Source organism: Rattus norvegicus, chromosome 10 (assembly GCF_036323735.1).
Source record: "Rattus norvegicus strain BN/NHsdMcwi chromosome 10, GRCr8, whole genome shotgun sequence".
Lineage (NCBI taxonomy): Eukaryota > Metazoa > Chordata > Mammalia > Rodentia > Muridae > Rattus > Rattus norvegicus.
Genome location: NC_086028.1, coordinates 106,104,218 through 106,117,525, shown reverse-complemented (window position 1 = coordinate 106,117,525; position 13,308 = coordinate 106,104,218). Strand labels below are relative to the sequence as shown.

Sequence of the window (13,308 nt, the reverse complement as noted above, 5' to 3'; positions counted from 1 at the left end):
CAATACCTGTTGAAACAGTGCTTGCCAGGTGTTAGGCGTGCCCTCCCTGTTAGCAACTCAAGTGGGGGTGACAGGATCAGGAGTTCAGAGGTCAATTTTATACATAACAGTGAATTTGGGCCAACCTGAGAAAAGGGTGGCTGGGTGGTGGGGGCTAGTTAGTGGGACTGGAGAGATGGCTCAGTGCTCTTGCAGAGGACCTAGTGCCCAGCACCAGTAACTTTTAGTTCCAGAGGACCCCGTGCCATTTTCGGACCTCTGAACTCCTGCAAGAACCAGTGCACATAAATTCACCTAGGCAAATACATTAATGAAATAAAAATATTTAAAGAACTGGGTGTGGTTGCACTTGGGAGACAGGTAGATGGATCTCTTGAGTCTGAGGCCACCCTAGTCTACAGAATAAATTCCAGGCCAGTGGGGCTACATAGTGAGACCTTGTCTAAATAACAAAATACAAAACAACACAAAACAAGCTAGGAAGTGGGGACACACCTTTAAAATTCCTGCACTCAGGAGGCAGAGGGAGGTGGATCTCTCTGAGTTGGATGTCAGCCCCTGGTTAACAGAGTGAGTTCCAGGACAGTCAGGGCTACAGGGAGAAATCTGTCCTGGAAATAAATAAATAAATAAATAAATGTAAAACATTTATTTACAGACAAAAGGGTCTAGATATAGCTAAGCCAGCAACATAAAGAGATACTAAGGCCTCAGTCCCAGAAGCTAAGACTCACACCTTCAACACCAACCCTGGTTCACACTGTGGTGCTTTTGGGTCCCTAGCTTGGCTAAAGGTCACTGACCTGTGATGAGAGACAGCCTCGGTAACTGGGACTCACCTTGGACCAGCTGTCTGATGGTGGTGTACTGAGTGGCTAGGTCAGCTCGGGCTGGCTGGGACATTCCTGAGGGCACCTGAGGAGGAAGGCAAGGCAAAGGAGAGACAGACAGGCAGACAGGCAGACAGACATTCCTGAGGGCACCTGAGGAGGAAGGCAAGGCAAAGTACAGATAGATAGACAGGCAGAAGTATCGGACAGACAGGCAGATAAGATGATACTAGATGGACTGGAATCTCTGAAGTGGACTCTATATCCCAAAACCCAGAAAATGAAGTTCGTCCGATCCTTTTCAGGCCTGGATCACTGGCTTTGGTGGTGCCCCTGCTCCACCCACAGCCAGCTCTCACTGCCTGCTGGTTTCTGATGTATATCTCCTGCCAGCTCCAGAGTAGCTGAAAGTCTTGTGTCTATCATCCAGTCTGTGTCCTGAGATTCACAGAGACACAGGTCTGGTGTCACCACCACACCTGGCACAAAGCCAGCCTTGAATGTATATTGGGAAGATGACAGGACATGGTCACACCAAGGCACTTTATTTCGCAAGAGCAATCCACTAGCTTGGCAGAGATCATCAAGTGCTCCTTAAAGAGGTGATCAGGCCCAGACTTGGGATAGGATGACTCTGAAAGATTAACATCCTAACCCTTCACCAATGTCGATACACCAGCCTTCAATATACCCAGCACTCAAAACACACAGCGCTCAAAACACCCTGTGCTCAAGTGAGTTCTCTGTTCTTAGCCTTCCTTCCTCCCTCTCTTCCTTCCTCCCCCTTCCTTCCTCCTTTCCTCCCTTCCTCCCCCTTCCTTTCTTCCTTCCTACTTTCCTTCCTTCCTTTTTCCCACTCTCTCTGTCTCTAATATAAATACATATACATATACATATACATATACATATACATATACATATACATATACATATACATATACATATATATTTGTTTGTTTATTTTTGCTGTTTGTTTTTGAGTCAGGGTTTCTCTGTGTAACCCAGGCTGTCCCAGAACTCACTTTGTAGACCAGATTGGCCTCAAACTCAGAGATCTGCCTGCCTGTCTTCTTAGGGCTGGGGGCGGAGACTGGCACTACTACTGCCCAGCATAAAAGCCAGGTTTATATTGGTCAGAACAAAGAGAAAGGAAGAATGTTTGAGACAAAGGGAGAAATTTGAACTGTGGGTGATTGTTTTGCTGTTTGTTTCTTGGGACAGGATCTCACTGCAGCCCAACTGACCTTAAACTTAACTGTCCTAAGTGCATAGCCCAAGCTGGGTTTGAACTAGGTCCTCTTGCTTTAGTTCCTCTACTCCCTGGGACTACAGGCTGCAGCACCAGGCCAGTCTGCTTCATGGTGTGCAAGGAATGCGTTCAGAACATTCAGAAGCCAGAGGTGGATGGCTGGTGCTTCTTCATCCCTCTATGCTTTCTTAAAAAATAGATTTATTTATTTATTACATGTGAGTACACTGTAGCCGTCTTCAGACACGCCAGAAGAGGGTATCAGATCCCATTACAGAGGGTTGTGAGCAATCGTGGTTGCTGGGATTTGAACTCAGGACCTCAGGTAGACCAGTTGGTGCTCTTAACCACTGAGCCATCTCTCCAGCGCCTACCCCTTATTTTTATTTATTACTTTTAAGACAGGATTCTTACTGAGCTTGCAGCTCCTCAATTCCAATTCAACTAGACCAATTGGCCAGGCAAGCAATTCTAGTCTTCTCCCAGCTCTAGCACTGGGGCTCGGATACATGCTGCCGTATGTGGGTTCTGGGGATTCAATTCTTGCTCAGTAGACATCTTGCCCACTGTGCCATCTTCTCAATTTTCACTTCTTTATTTCTGAGATAGGTCCATCTGTCTATCTGTCCATCTGTCCTTCCCTCCTTCCTTGAGCTAGATTTGAAATAAGGTTTATTAAGTTCTGGCCAGGTTCCAGCCATACTGAGGTTTCCCAGAGCATAGCAGAGATAGGCTCTTTCTATGTAGACCAAGCTGGCCTTGAATTTGCAATCCTCCTGCCTGTGCCAACAGGCTCAGGTGTCTATTTTGTTTTTAAATAACACACACACACACACACACACACACACACACACACACAGAGAAAAAGAGAGAGAGAGAGAGAGAGAGAGAGAGAGAGAGAGAGAGAGAATAAATCATTAAAATAGAAGAAATTAAGACGTTCTAATTTGGGGCTGGAGAGATGGCTGGTTAGGAGCACTGGCTGCTCTTCTAGAGGACTGGGTTCAGTTCCCAGCTACCACATTGGCAGTTTACACCTGCCTGCAATTCCAGCTTCTGGGAATCACACCAATGGACGCAAAATACAGTTAAATAAATTATTAAAAAAAGAGGTTATAATTTGTGTGAGTGAATGAGAGTTTGGGGGCCACTTGTGCAGCAGTGCAGCAGAGCCTCCTGACTGATCCATGAGTGAAGTATGGCAGCAGCATCCCCGGGAGCTGGGTAGGTCACCACAGTGGGGAGTGGACGAGGTCTCGGGTGAATGTCTTTTTGACATGAGCACAGCCATGTCAAGGATTCCAATGCCTCAGACCAGGGAAATGCCACCGCCTTCCCCAGCTGGGGTTCAGAGGGATGTCAAAGCCTACCCTAGTCCAAGTACAGAGGTTATGAACGATTAACCAGTGTGTGCAGAAACGATCAATCACAGCTTCCTCCTCCTAGGTGACTGAAACTCTAGACTGCTCCCCTACAGAGACGTCCTGCCAAGATTAGCTAACCCCCCTCCTCATCTTTCAGTTCTGTACCACGTCCGGGATTCAGACAGGTAGAATAATCCCTGACATTCCAAAGTGGGTCCGCCGATCCCAGCTTACATGTACACATGTGCGAGTGTGGGTGAGTGCACATGTACCTGTGCTTAGGTACCCATCTTTTCTCCTGTCCTTCATCACCACAGTCAGGGTGACCCCAGAGTGATGCAGCTCTCGGCACGCCACCTGTGTGGCCAGCGTCCTGCATAACCAGAGTGCTCCCGCTTTCTCACTATGGTGTCTGCACAACTCAAACACTTTGGCCTCTACAGGGTTTCAAATAACCAGCCTCAGGCTGGCTTCAGACTTGAACTTGCTGTGGAAGTAAGGATGACCTTGACTTTCCTGCCTCAACCTTCCAAGTATAGGTGTAAGCGTGCACTACAATGCTCAGCTAAGATGTATATGTGAATGAATGAGAGAGGGGGAGGGGGAGAGGAGAGAAAAGAGGGAGGGGGAGAGGAGGGGAGAGGGAGAGAGGAAGAGAGAGATGGGGAGGGGAGGGAGAGGAAGAGGGAGATAGAGCAAAAGGAAGAGAGGAGGGAAAGAGAACAAGAGGAGGAAAGGAGGGCTGGAGAGGTGGCTCAGCGGTTAAGAGCACTGACTGCTCTTCCAGAGGTCCTGAGTTCAATTCCCAGCAATCACATGGTGGCTCACAACCATCTATAATGGGATCTGATGCCCTCTTCTGGTGTGTCTAAAGACAGCTACAATGTGCTTATATATAATAAATAAATCTTTTTAAAAAAAAAAAGAGGGAGAGAGAGAGAGAGAGAGTGCAACAGAGAGCGTTACATACATATTGCCATATGCTTCTGAGGATTCTCCTGTCCTGCTTTCAGAACCCCTATAGACTCACAGTACTGTGTATGGCTGTAGAGGCTTCTGGAAATCCAAACTCAGGTCTTCAAGATTGTACAGTGAGCACTTTATCCACTGAATCATTTCCTCAATCATTTCGACACTTTAATATTTACTGCTATGAGTATGTGTACTTGTTGGAGTTGGTGTGCTCTACACGCGTGCCTGAGGAGCCTATGTAGGACAGAAGAGGGCAGCGGGGTCCCTAGAACTGGAGTTAAAGATGGTTATGAGTCACTACATGGGTGCCTTAAAATTCTGGCCATGGGGCTGGGGATTTAGCTCAGTGGTAGAGCGCTTGCCTAGGAAGCGCAAGGCCCTGGGTTCGGTCCCCAGCTCCGAAAAAAAGAACCAAAAAAAAAAAAAAATTCTGGCCATAACAAAACTTATTCTTTTAATCTTTTTTTTAAAAAGATTTATTTATTTCATGTATGTGAGTGCACTGTCACTCTCTTCAGACACACCAGAAGAGGACATCGGATCCCATTACAGATGGTTGTGAGCCACCATGTGGTTGCTGGAAATTGAACTCAGGACCTCTGGAAGAGCAGTCAGTGCTCTTAACCACTGAGCCATCTCTCCAGACTTCTTTTAATCTCTTTCCCCACCAGTATTAGGTATTGAACCCATGACCTCTATCATGCTAAGAAAGTGCTATACTACTAGGCTACCATCTCTGATTCCTTTGACTTTTACTTTGAGATAGGGTTTCACAGTTTAGCCTAGGCTGGCCTTACCTTGGAATAGTCCTGCCTTAGCCCCCTAGGTGGCTAGAATTGTAGGTCTGAATCTTCCCAGGCTTTTTTTTTTTCTTTTCTTTTCTTTTTTTTTTTTTTTTTTTTTTTTTTTTTTGGAGCTGGGGACCGAACCCAGGGCCTTGCGCTTGCTAAGCAAGCGCTCTACCACTGAGCTAAATCCCCAACCCCAGCCCAGACTCTTTTGTGTTGTCTGACCCTCTCTCTTCTCTCTTTTAGCCATTTTTAAGGTAGGCGTGGTGGCCGCACCTGTAATACCAGTTCTGTGTAGAGGCTATGACAAGAGAACTGCTTTGAGGTTAAGGCTAAAGAGCAAAACCCTGTCTCAAAGCAGTTCTGGGGGGGGCGGGGGGGGCGGTTGGAGAGATGGCTCAGTGGTTAAGAGCACTGACTGCTCTTCTAGAGGTCCTAAGTTCAATCCCCAACAACCACATGGTGGCTCACAACCATCTGTAATGAGATCTGATGCCCTCCTCTGGTGTGTCTGAAGACAACTACAGTATGTTCATGCATAAAATAAGTAAAAAATAAAATCTTAAAAAAAATAAAAAAATAAAACCAGTTATGGGGCTGGAGAGATGCCTCAGTGGTTAAGAGCATTGGCCGCTCATGCAGAGGACCTGGGTTTGGTTCTTAAAATCCACATAGCTGCTCGCAGTTTTCTGTAACTCCAGTTGAAGGTGATCTGTAGTCTGTGTACTACATACAAGCAAGCACTCATACGCATACAATGAAAGCAATTAAGCTTAGTGTTTTGTTTTCTTGCTTTAGACATGGCCTCTCTATATAGCCCTGGCCACCCTGGAATTCACTAGGTAGGCCTAGGCTGCTTCAGACAGACATTCACCTGCCTCTGCCTACCAGAGCTGTGATTAAAGGCAGGAGTCGCCACACCTAGCATGCTCCGTAACAAATAAATCTGGAAGCACCAAACAACAAAGAGCTGTGCAGTCACGTCAGGGCATTGCTTGTACTGGTGTTTTTTTTTTTGTTTGTTTGTTTGTTTTTTTTTTCATTATCAAATTTTTGCAACATTTATGTAGGCTGGAGAGATGACTCAGGATTTAAGAGCATTTGATCTTGCAGAAGGCCTAAGTTCTGCAAGGCCTAAGTTTTGCAAGGCCTAACTTTTCCACCTGGCAGCTCACAACTGATAGCTCAATTCCAAGGGACCTGACGCCCTCTTCTGCCTTTCCCAGGCTCCTGCACCCATGTGGTGCACACACACACATTCAAGCACATGCACATAAAATAATCAAGTAAATAGATGTTTTTAAATTATGTGTGTGTTTTCCTTTACATATGCACATGTGTGTGTACAGGTATCTACAGAGGTCAGAAGAGGGCATCAGGTTCCTTGGACTTATAGGAGTCTTTTTTTTTTTTTTTCTTTTTTTCGGAGCTGGGAACCGAACCCAGGGCCTTGCGCTTGCAGGCAAGCACTCTACCACTGAGCTAAATCCCCAACCCCCCCCCCCAAGAAGCACTCTTAACTGAACTAACTCTCCAGCCCTAGAGCTAACATTCTATTATTACTAAAGCATAAAGCTCTTCCACAGTGTTTAGCCGTTGCTCAGTAGATGGGTAGTGGTGCTCCCTCTGGGTGCTCCTTCCTGGGTGCTCCCTCCTAGCTCCCACGCTCTAATGGGCCAAGGCCTCACACTCACTTCTCCTGCATTCCATGATTCCAGAAGTAGCTGCACTGGAAGGCGTGCAGCAAACCCTGACTGATGGATTCTCTCCATGCCTCCCAGGAAATACCTGACATTGCTCTAATAGAACCCAGAAACCCAGCCCAGGGAGCCCTTCAGAACTCAGGCAGCAGAACCAACTCAAAGAGAGGTCAGAGCCATCTATGTCCCATGGAGGATGGATGAGTGGTGTGGAGGGTTCTGGGGCCCCCAGGGCGTGGAAGGGCGATGAGGATTCCCTGGTGCTTGGACACCATGGTCCCGAGAAGTCTCCTCCAAAGGTCTTGAGTGTCCTGGATGGGTGCTGGGCTCTCCCAGCTGACAGAAGCAGGAGATCTGGCTCAGAGTAGCCGTGTGTGTGTTTACCCTGAGTTCTGCACACATACCACTGTTCCCCTGTGTGTAGCCCTGCAGCATCTACTAAGCAAGCCTTCTCTGCCCTCTTGTTACTATCCCTGGCTCTGCCTCGAAGTTCCGGATGAAGGTGTAGTGGACACAGTATGGGCCAAACTTGTGAATAATTTTACTGCTACAGTCTCTGCAGTTTCCTTTGCTGTTACGCATTCCAGTAATTTTCAGCTTCTGAGGTTACTTCCCGTTCAGTGAGGTCAGCCCTCCCTTTCAGCTAGGAGCTGAGCGCATTTCCTGTTACAGCCAGATTCTCCTGTTACTGTCTGAATTCCATCCTGGGATCCCGCCTCTTCTAAAAATGAATGCTCTCTGTCTCTCTGTCTCTCTGTCTCTGTCTCTGTCTCTCTCTCTGTGTGCATGTGTGTGTGTGTCTGTGTGTGTGTGTGTCTGTGTGTGTCTGTGTGTGTGTGTGTGTGTGTGTGTGTGCGCGCGCGCATCGCATGTGTTTGAGATAGGGTTTTTTTTTTTTTTTTGGTTCTTTTTTTTCGGAGCTGGGGACCGAACCCAGGGCCTTGCGCTTCCTAGGTAAGCGCTCTACCACTGAGCTAAATCCCCAGCCCCTGAGATAGGGTTTTGCTACGTAGCCCAGACCGGTCTTAACCATGTGATGGTCTGTTTCTGCCCAAGTGCTGAGATTACAGGTGTGTGCCCCCATACTTAGTTGTGACTCTCTCTTCCTGGGAGCGTTTCTTTGTTTTGTTTTTTGTTTGGTACAGCGACGGCACCATACCAACCCAAGGCCTAGCCCCGTGCTACACAAGCCACTAGCCCACATGGCCAGGCCCCTTGGCAGAGCTTGATGAATGTGGCGTGTGAGACACTCATCATGACATCAGTACCCAGATCACTTCCACGCCCTAGCGACACTGTCACTCACTGTTCACCGTTTCAGTCCATCCCCGTCTCCAGTCCTTGGTGATGATTGTTGATTAGACTCACCTTTGCTAGAATGCCCTAAAAACGGTGGGCGGCCTTTGCAACTGGCTTATTGCCCTGGGAAGTATACATCTAAAACTCCCCAGGCTCCAAGCCAACCTTGGTTCCTGGTTATCACAGTCCCTGGACCGGAAAAACCTGGGTGTGTTCCCCTACTGACGGAGGAGAACTCCCTCCATCCTCTGGTCATTACGAATACACATTACTGAGGTTTTGTATAGACCTGTTTTCCAATCATTTGGGTAAGACACCTAAGGGGTTTCTGAGTCGTGTGGCCGGATGTCTTTTGTCCTTTGCCACAAATTGCCAAGTTGTTTTCCAGAACAGCTGGGTGGACTGTTTCACAGTCTTACTGCCAACGAATGAAAATCTCCATTGTCCCATGTTCTTGGGAGCATTCAATATTGGTAGGTTTTGAAAAATTTATAGTAGAATACATGTAGCTTAAGACTTGCTGTCCTAACCTCTCAGATAATGAATCATGTTGAGTTCAAGTGCAAACCTGAATGCTGTTCCCTTTAACAGAAGCCTTAGGCCCTGCTCCTGTGGGGCCGAGGGTAGGCATGAGTCATGGAGCTGGAGCCGGGAGGGAGGGGTTGTAGCAGACCATCCAAGCTCTGCTCATGTCTGTAAACCCTGATAAGACGGTGCAAATCCCTGGCCCCTAATTTCACGATAGTGCTTCAGTTTTAAAATTGACAACAGGGTCCCACCCCAGGGCAGGAGACTGTCTCAACCCAACCTAGCCATGAGACCAGTCCTAGACTTTGAGCAGGCTCAAAAAGAAATTAGATACAAGGTATGAGGTCACTAAGAAAGCCGCATCCTACAAGTCAGAACGTCTCTGCGCTTCTCTGTCTCTGCTACAGATCCGTGATTCCCGATGTATTGAATGCTAACTTACCCAAGCAATTCCCTTCATGGTAAACAGCAGGTAAATGACCTAAATGAACCCCTCACCAAAGAAGATACAGGAGATCAGAAATAGAGCCACAAACCCGTGATCATCCCAGGAATCAGGATGTGGAGGTTGGAGGATCAGGAGCTCAAGGTCACCTTTGGCTACCTAGTGAGTTTGAGAAGACCCTTGTCTCAAATATCCCCCAACCCCAAAAAGAATAAGCCAGTTGCAGGTTGTGGTGACACACACCTTTAATTCACACCTGGGAGGCAGATGCAGGTGCTGTTCACAGGTGGGTCTTTGTGAGTTTTCTAGGACAGCCTGGTCTACACGGAGAGTTTCAGGACAGTCATGGTTAAAAAGCGAGTTGGTCGTGACTATGTACATAACAGGTGATGTCCGGTCCAATCACTGTTCACTGATGGACTGTTGGCCATTTCCAGGTTTGGCTTTACATATGAAGCTGACTGTCCCCAGTGCTGGGATGGCAAGTGTGCCCCGCTATCCGGGTGCCTGTTATCTTAGATAAACTGAGTGGAATTGCTGGATCATATATAAGTGGATATTTAACTCTGTACTGATTGCCAAATGATCTCACACTGGGAATGACACACCAGCAATGTCTGAAAGTTCGTGTGGCCCCATCCCCCCTTACCGTGAGTCATATTACCGGCCCCAGATATGGGTGACATCTCAATGAGACCATCATCTACATTTTCCTTATGATTGGTGATATGGAATATCTTTTTATTATTTTTTTAAAGATTTATTTATTTATTACATGTAAGTACACTGTAACTGTCTTCAGACACATCAGAAGGCATCAGATCTCATTACAGATGGTTGTGAGCCACCATGTGGTTGCTGGGATTTGAACTCAGGATCTCTGGAAGACTGTGCTCTTAACCACCGAGCCATCTCTCCAGTCCAGAATATTTTTTTTCTAGTTGGAATTCTACATTAAAAATGTTTTAAACCTAGAAAAAGAAAAGAAAAAAATGCTTTAAAACCAGGCAGTGGTAGTGAACACCTTTAATTCCAGCACTCAGGAGGCAGGCGCAGGCAGTTCAAGGCCAGCCTGGTCTGGTCTACAGAGTGAGTTCCAGAACAGCCAGGCTACACAGAAAAACCCCCTCTCTCAACAAAACAAAACAAGCAAACAACAACAAAAGCAGAGAGAAAGACAATGTTTTAGCAATTTTTAAAATCTTTGTTTGCTTTGATTAGACATTTATTTTCTTCTAGTTAATTTTACGATAATGGTATCTTGAGAGAAGGTGTCCTGTAGACCAGGCTGCCTCAAATCTAGCTGCTGAGAGTAACCTTGAATTCTTAACCCTTCTGTTTCTACCTGAAGGTTTTAGAATTCTTTCTTGAGGGGGAGGAAGGCAGGCAGACTTGGGAGGTGGTTCTGCCCACTGCTAGAGCAGGCTTGACCTGTTTTCCCTTCGCTGCTGTATTATGGGAGCGTCCAGTAAGCTCTGGTTAGACTGAAAGCCTCCGCGAAGCTCCCCAGCGCAGCCTTTGGCTTCCTCTCTGTCTTTCCCCCTAACCACTGAGCCATCCCTCCAGCCCCCTCTCCTGCCTTTTCAAGGTTGGGAGCAGTGTGTGCTGAGGGAGAGCCTCAGGTAGCACAGGGTGCTGAGAGACAGGAAGTCCTCCATGCTGTGACTATGGAGAGGCGTGTAGTATCTGGAGTCCCAGCAGCCACTTTGAGACCAGGGAAGGAGGAAAATCAGCACCCACAGGTGTTGCAGGGGAAAGAACAGAAGAATCTGGGACCCCCAACTGGACAAACTCATATCCCACCTCTAACTACCCCAATCCCAACCCCTCATCCCATTGATAATACGTGAGAAAACGAATTCTCACAAACTGAATCCCTGTTAGTTGGCCCTCTCTAACCGAACTGAGTAGCAGAGCAGCTACCTGGACATGCCTCTGTGGTGGACAGCAGCCGCTGTTGAGCTTGGGGCTAGCAGAAGTCCCGGTTCTGGGGAGCTGTGCTTATATAGCATGCAGGGGTCTTGCCTGTAGGAAACAGATTCCAGCTCGGGTAGCAGGGTAAGAAGACAGTCTGGGGACAAGACGAGGATGCCTAGTGAAACCCTGGGGAGCCATTTACAGGAAGTATGCACTTGGGCAACAAGCAGTAGACGTCCATGGTGGCCCAGCCTCTGCCACCATATTACCTCCACACTTTTTCCTCTTCTGTGGGGACTAGAGCTCGAAGACAACTTCTGCTTACCCCAAACCACTCAGCCCTCACCAATTGGGAGTGACCTTCTGTTTAAAGTCCCCCCCCCCCCCCCCCGGGAGCTGGGGACCAAACCCAGGGCCTTGCACTTGCTAGCAAGTGCTCTACCACTGAGCTAAATCCCCAACCCCAGGACTTGCTTTTAAACAGAAGGTCGGGGTTGGGGATTTAGCTCAGTGGTAGAGCACTTGCTAGCAAGTGCAAGGCCCTGGGTCCCCAGCTCAGAAAAAAAGAAAAAGAAAAAAAAAAAAAAAAAAAAAAGCAAGTACTGAAGGTGGGCCTGGGGCCTGGTGCCAGGCGGGAGGCAGAACTGTACCAAATTCTGGGCTCTAGAGTGAGTTCTAAGCTAACCTGACTAGGTAAGAAAACTAAAACAGGGCACTGTGTGGCCAGCGTCAAGCAACCAGGTTTCCGGCATAATGATCAGGAGGCCCGCTTTTTTGTTGTTTAGGGTGCAGCTCCAACCCAGGGCTTCGAGCTTAAGTGTTAAGCATCAGCCTACACCTCCAGATATGGCTTCTCTTCAGTTTCCTCAGCTCTGCCCTTCACACTCTCCCTCTCCTCGCTCCACACACTGTTGTCTGGGCAAACAGAGCAAAAGCGGACCTCAAGATTAGGAGGAACAAAAGCCTGGGGCTCCCAGCAGCCCCGGGGGCAAAGAGAACTTCATTATGATTGGGCAAGGCCTGAATTGCCTGAACCAATCACAATGCAGGGTAGGCAGGTCTGCTCTGGTTGGCTTGTGCTGGTGCTGGGCAGGATGGACACCAGCAAAGCCCAGCAGCTACTTCGGGAGATGGAAGAATGCAGCAAAGCAAGTGATTTTGCCCCGGGCAAGGCTGAGAGTGGACCCAGGGCCAGTTGCTAATGTCAGTTCATTTTGTCCCGCTCACTTACCAGTTACACAATTAAGTCCCGCAGCCTGGATACCTCAGTTTCTGTGCCTGTGTGGTTGGATTTACAGTGCTGGGATCTGTGTGTTAACTTGTGTAAAGGAGTGAGTGTTATCTGCGCGCACGGGAGCGAACACACACACACACACACACACACACACACACACACACACACACACCCTACATACAACCACTGAGCCCTCACCAGAACCAAGTGGATGGATACCATTGTCGTGCCCTCCAGTCTCCTCACTATGAACAATGCCTTTTTTTTCTCTATAAAGTGAGCCCATCTCCCATATTTCATTATAGTAAAGACGAATACTCCAGTGCAGATGGTGTGTCAGCTCTTTATTGCCAGGCAACGAATGACCTTAGAACCCTAGAGCTTGAACAGACATCTGTTACCTCACACAGTGTTTGAGAGTGGGCAGTCGGGAGACTGGGGTGGTTTTGGCTCCGGGTCTCCCTTGAGGGTGTGGCCGGGCTGGGGCTACAGTAGCTCACCCACTGCCAGGTGCAATCCGTGTGGAAGAGCGGAACCGGAAACCATGGCAACCTTCACAGCCTGAGTCCATTATCACTTCTACGGCCACAGCCTTGAGAGGGTAGATGCAAACAGGACAGGAGCACCAAGATGCTGCAGTTTCTGTGCTCACCCATGTTGGTTCTTTTTTTTTTTTTTTTTTTTTTTTTTTGGTTCTTTTTTTCGGAGCTGGGGACCGAACCCAGGGCCTTGCGCTTCCTAGGTAAGCGCTCTACCACTGAGCTAAATCCCCAGCCCCGATTTTGCCTATCTTGATGATAGATTTTTAAAGAATGGGTTAGGGTCCAAACTCTCCCTGTGAGCCACAATCACAACCTTGTCAGCCTCACGGAGGGGTCAGGGCTGTACCCTTAACCCAGATCGCACAGTTTTACGAAAGTGAGATTACAGACACCGGCTGTAGGTAAATGAACTCATTGGCAAAGGTTGTACAAAAGGAGGC

The 13,308-nt window shown here is 47.9% G+C and overlaps 1 long non-coding RNA gene across 2 annotated transcripts; it reads right to left on the bottom strand.

Moving 5' to 3' along the window:
* Nucleotides 1-9,913: 9,913 nt before the first annotated feature.
* On the bottom strand, nt 9,914-12,675 carry LOC102546528 (uncharacterized). Of its 2 annotated transcripts, none has more exons than XR_358064.5 (4): nt 12,546-12,675; nt 12,324-12,399; nt 11,099-11,246; nt 9,914-10,146 (listed from the first exon to the last, which is right to left on the bottom strand). It is a non-coding gene; the product is annotated as an uncharacterized LOC102546528 (long non-coding RNA). The 2 variants fall into 2 exon arrangements; XR_005490803.2 differs by having other exon boundaries at nt 11,099-11,200; nt 12,546-12,662.
* Nucleotides 12,676-13,308: the final 633 nt, after the last annotated feature.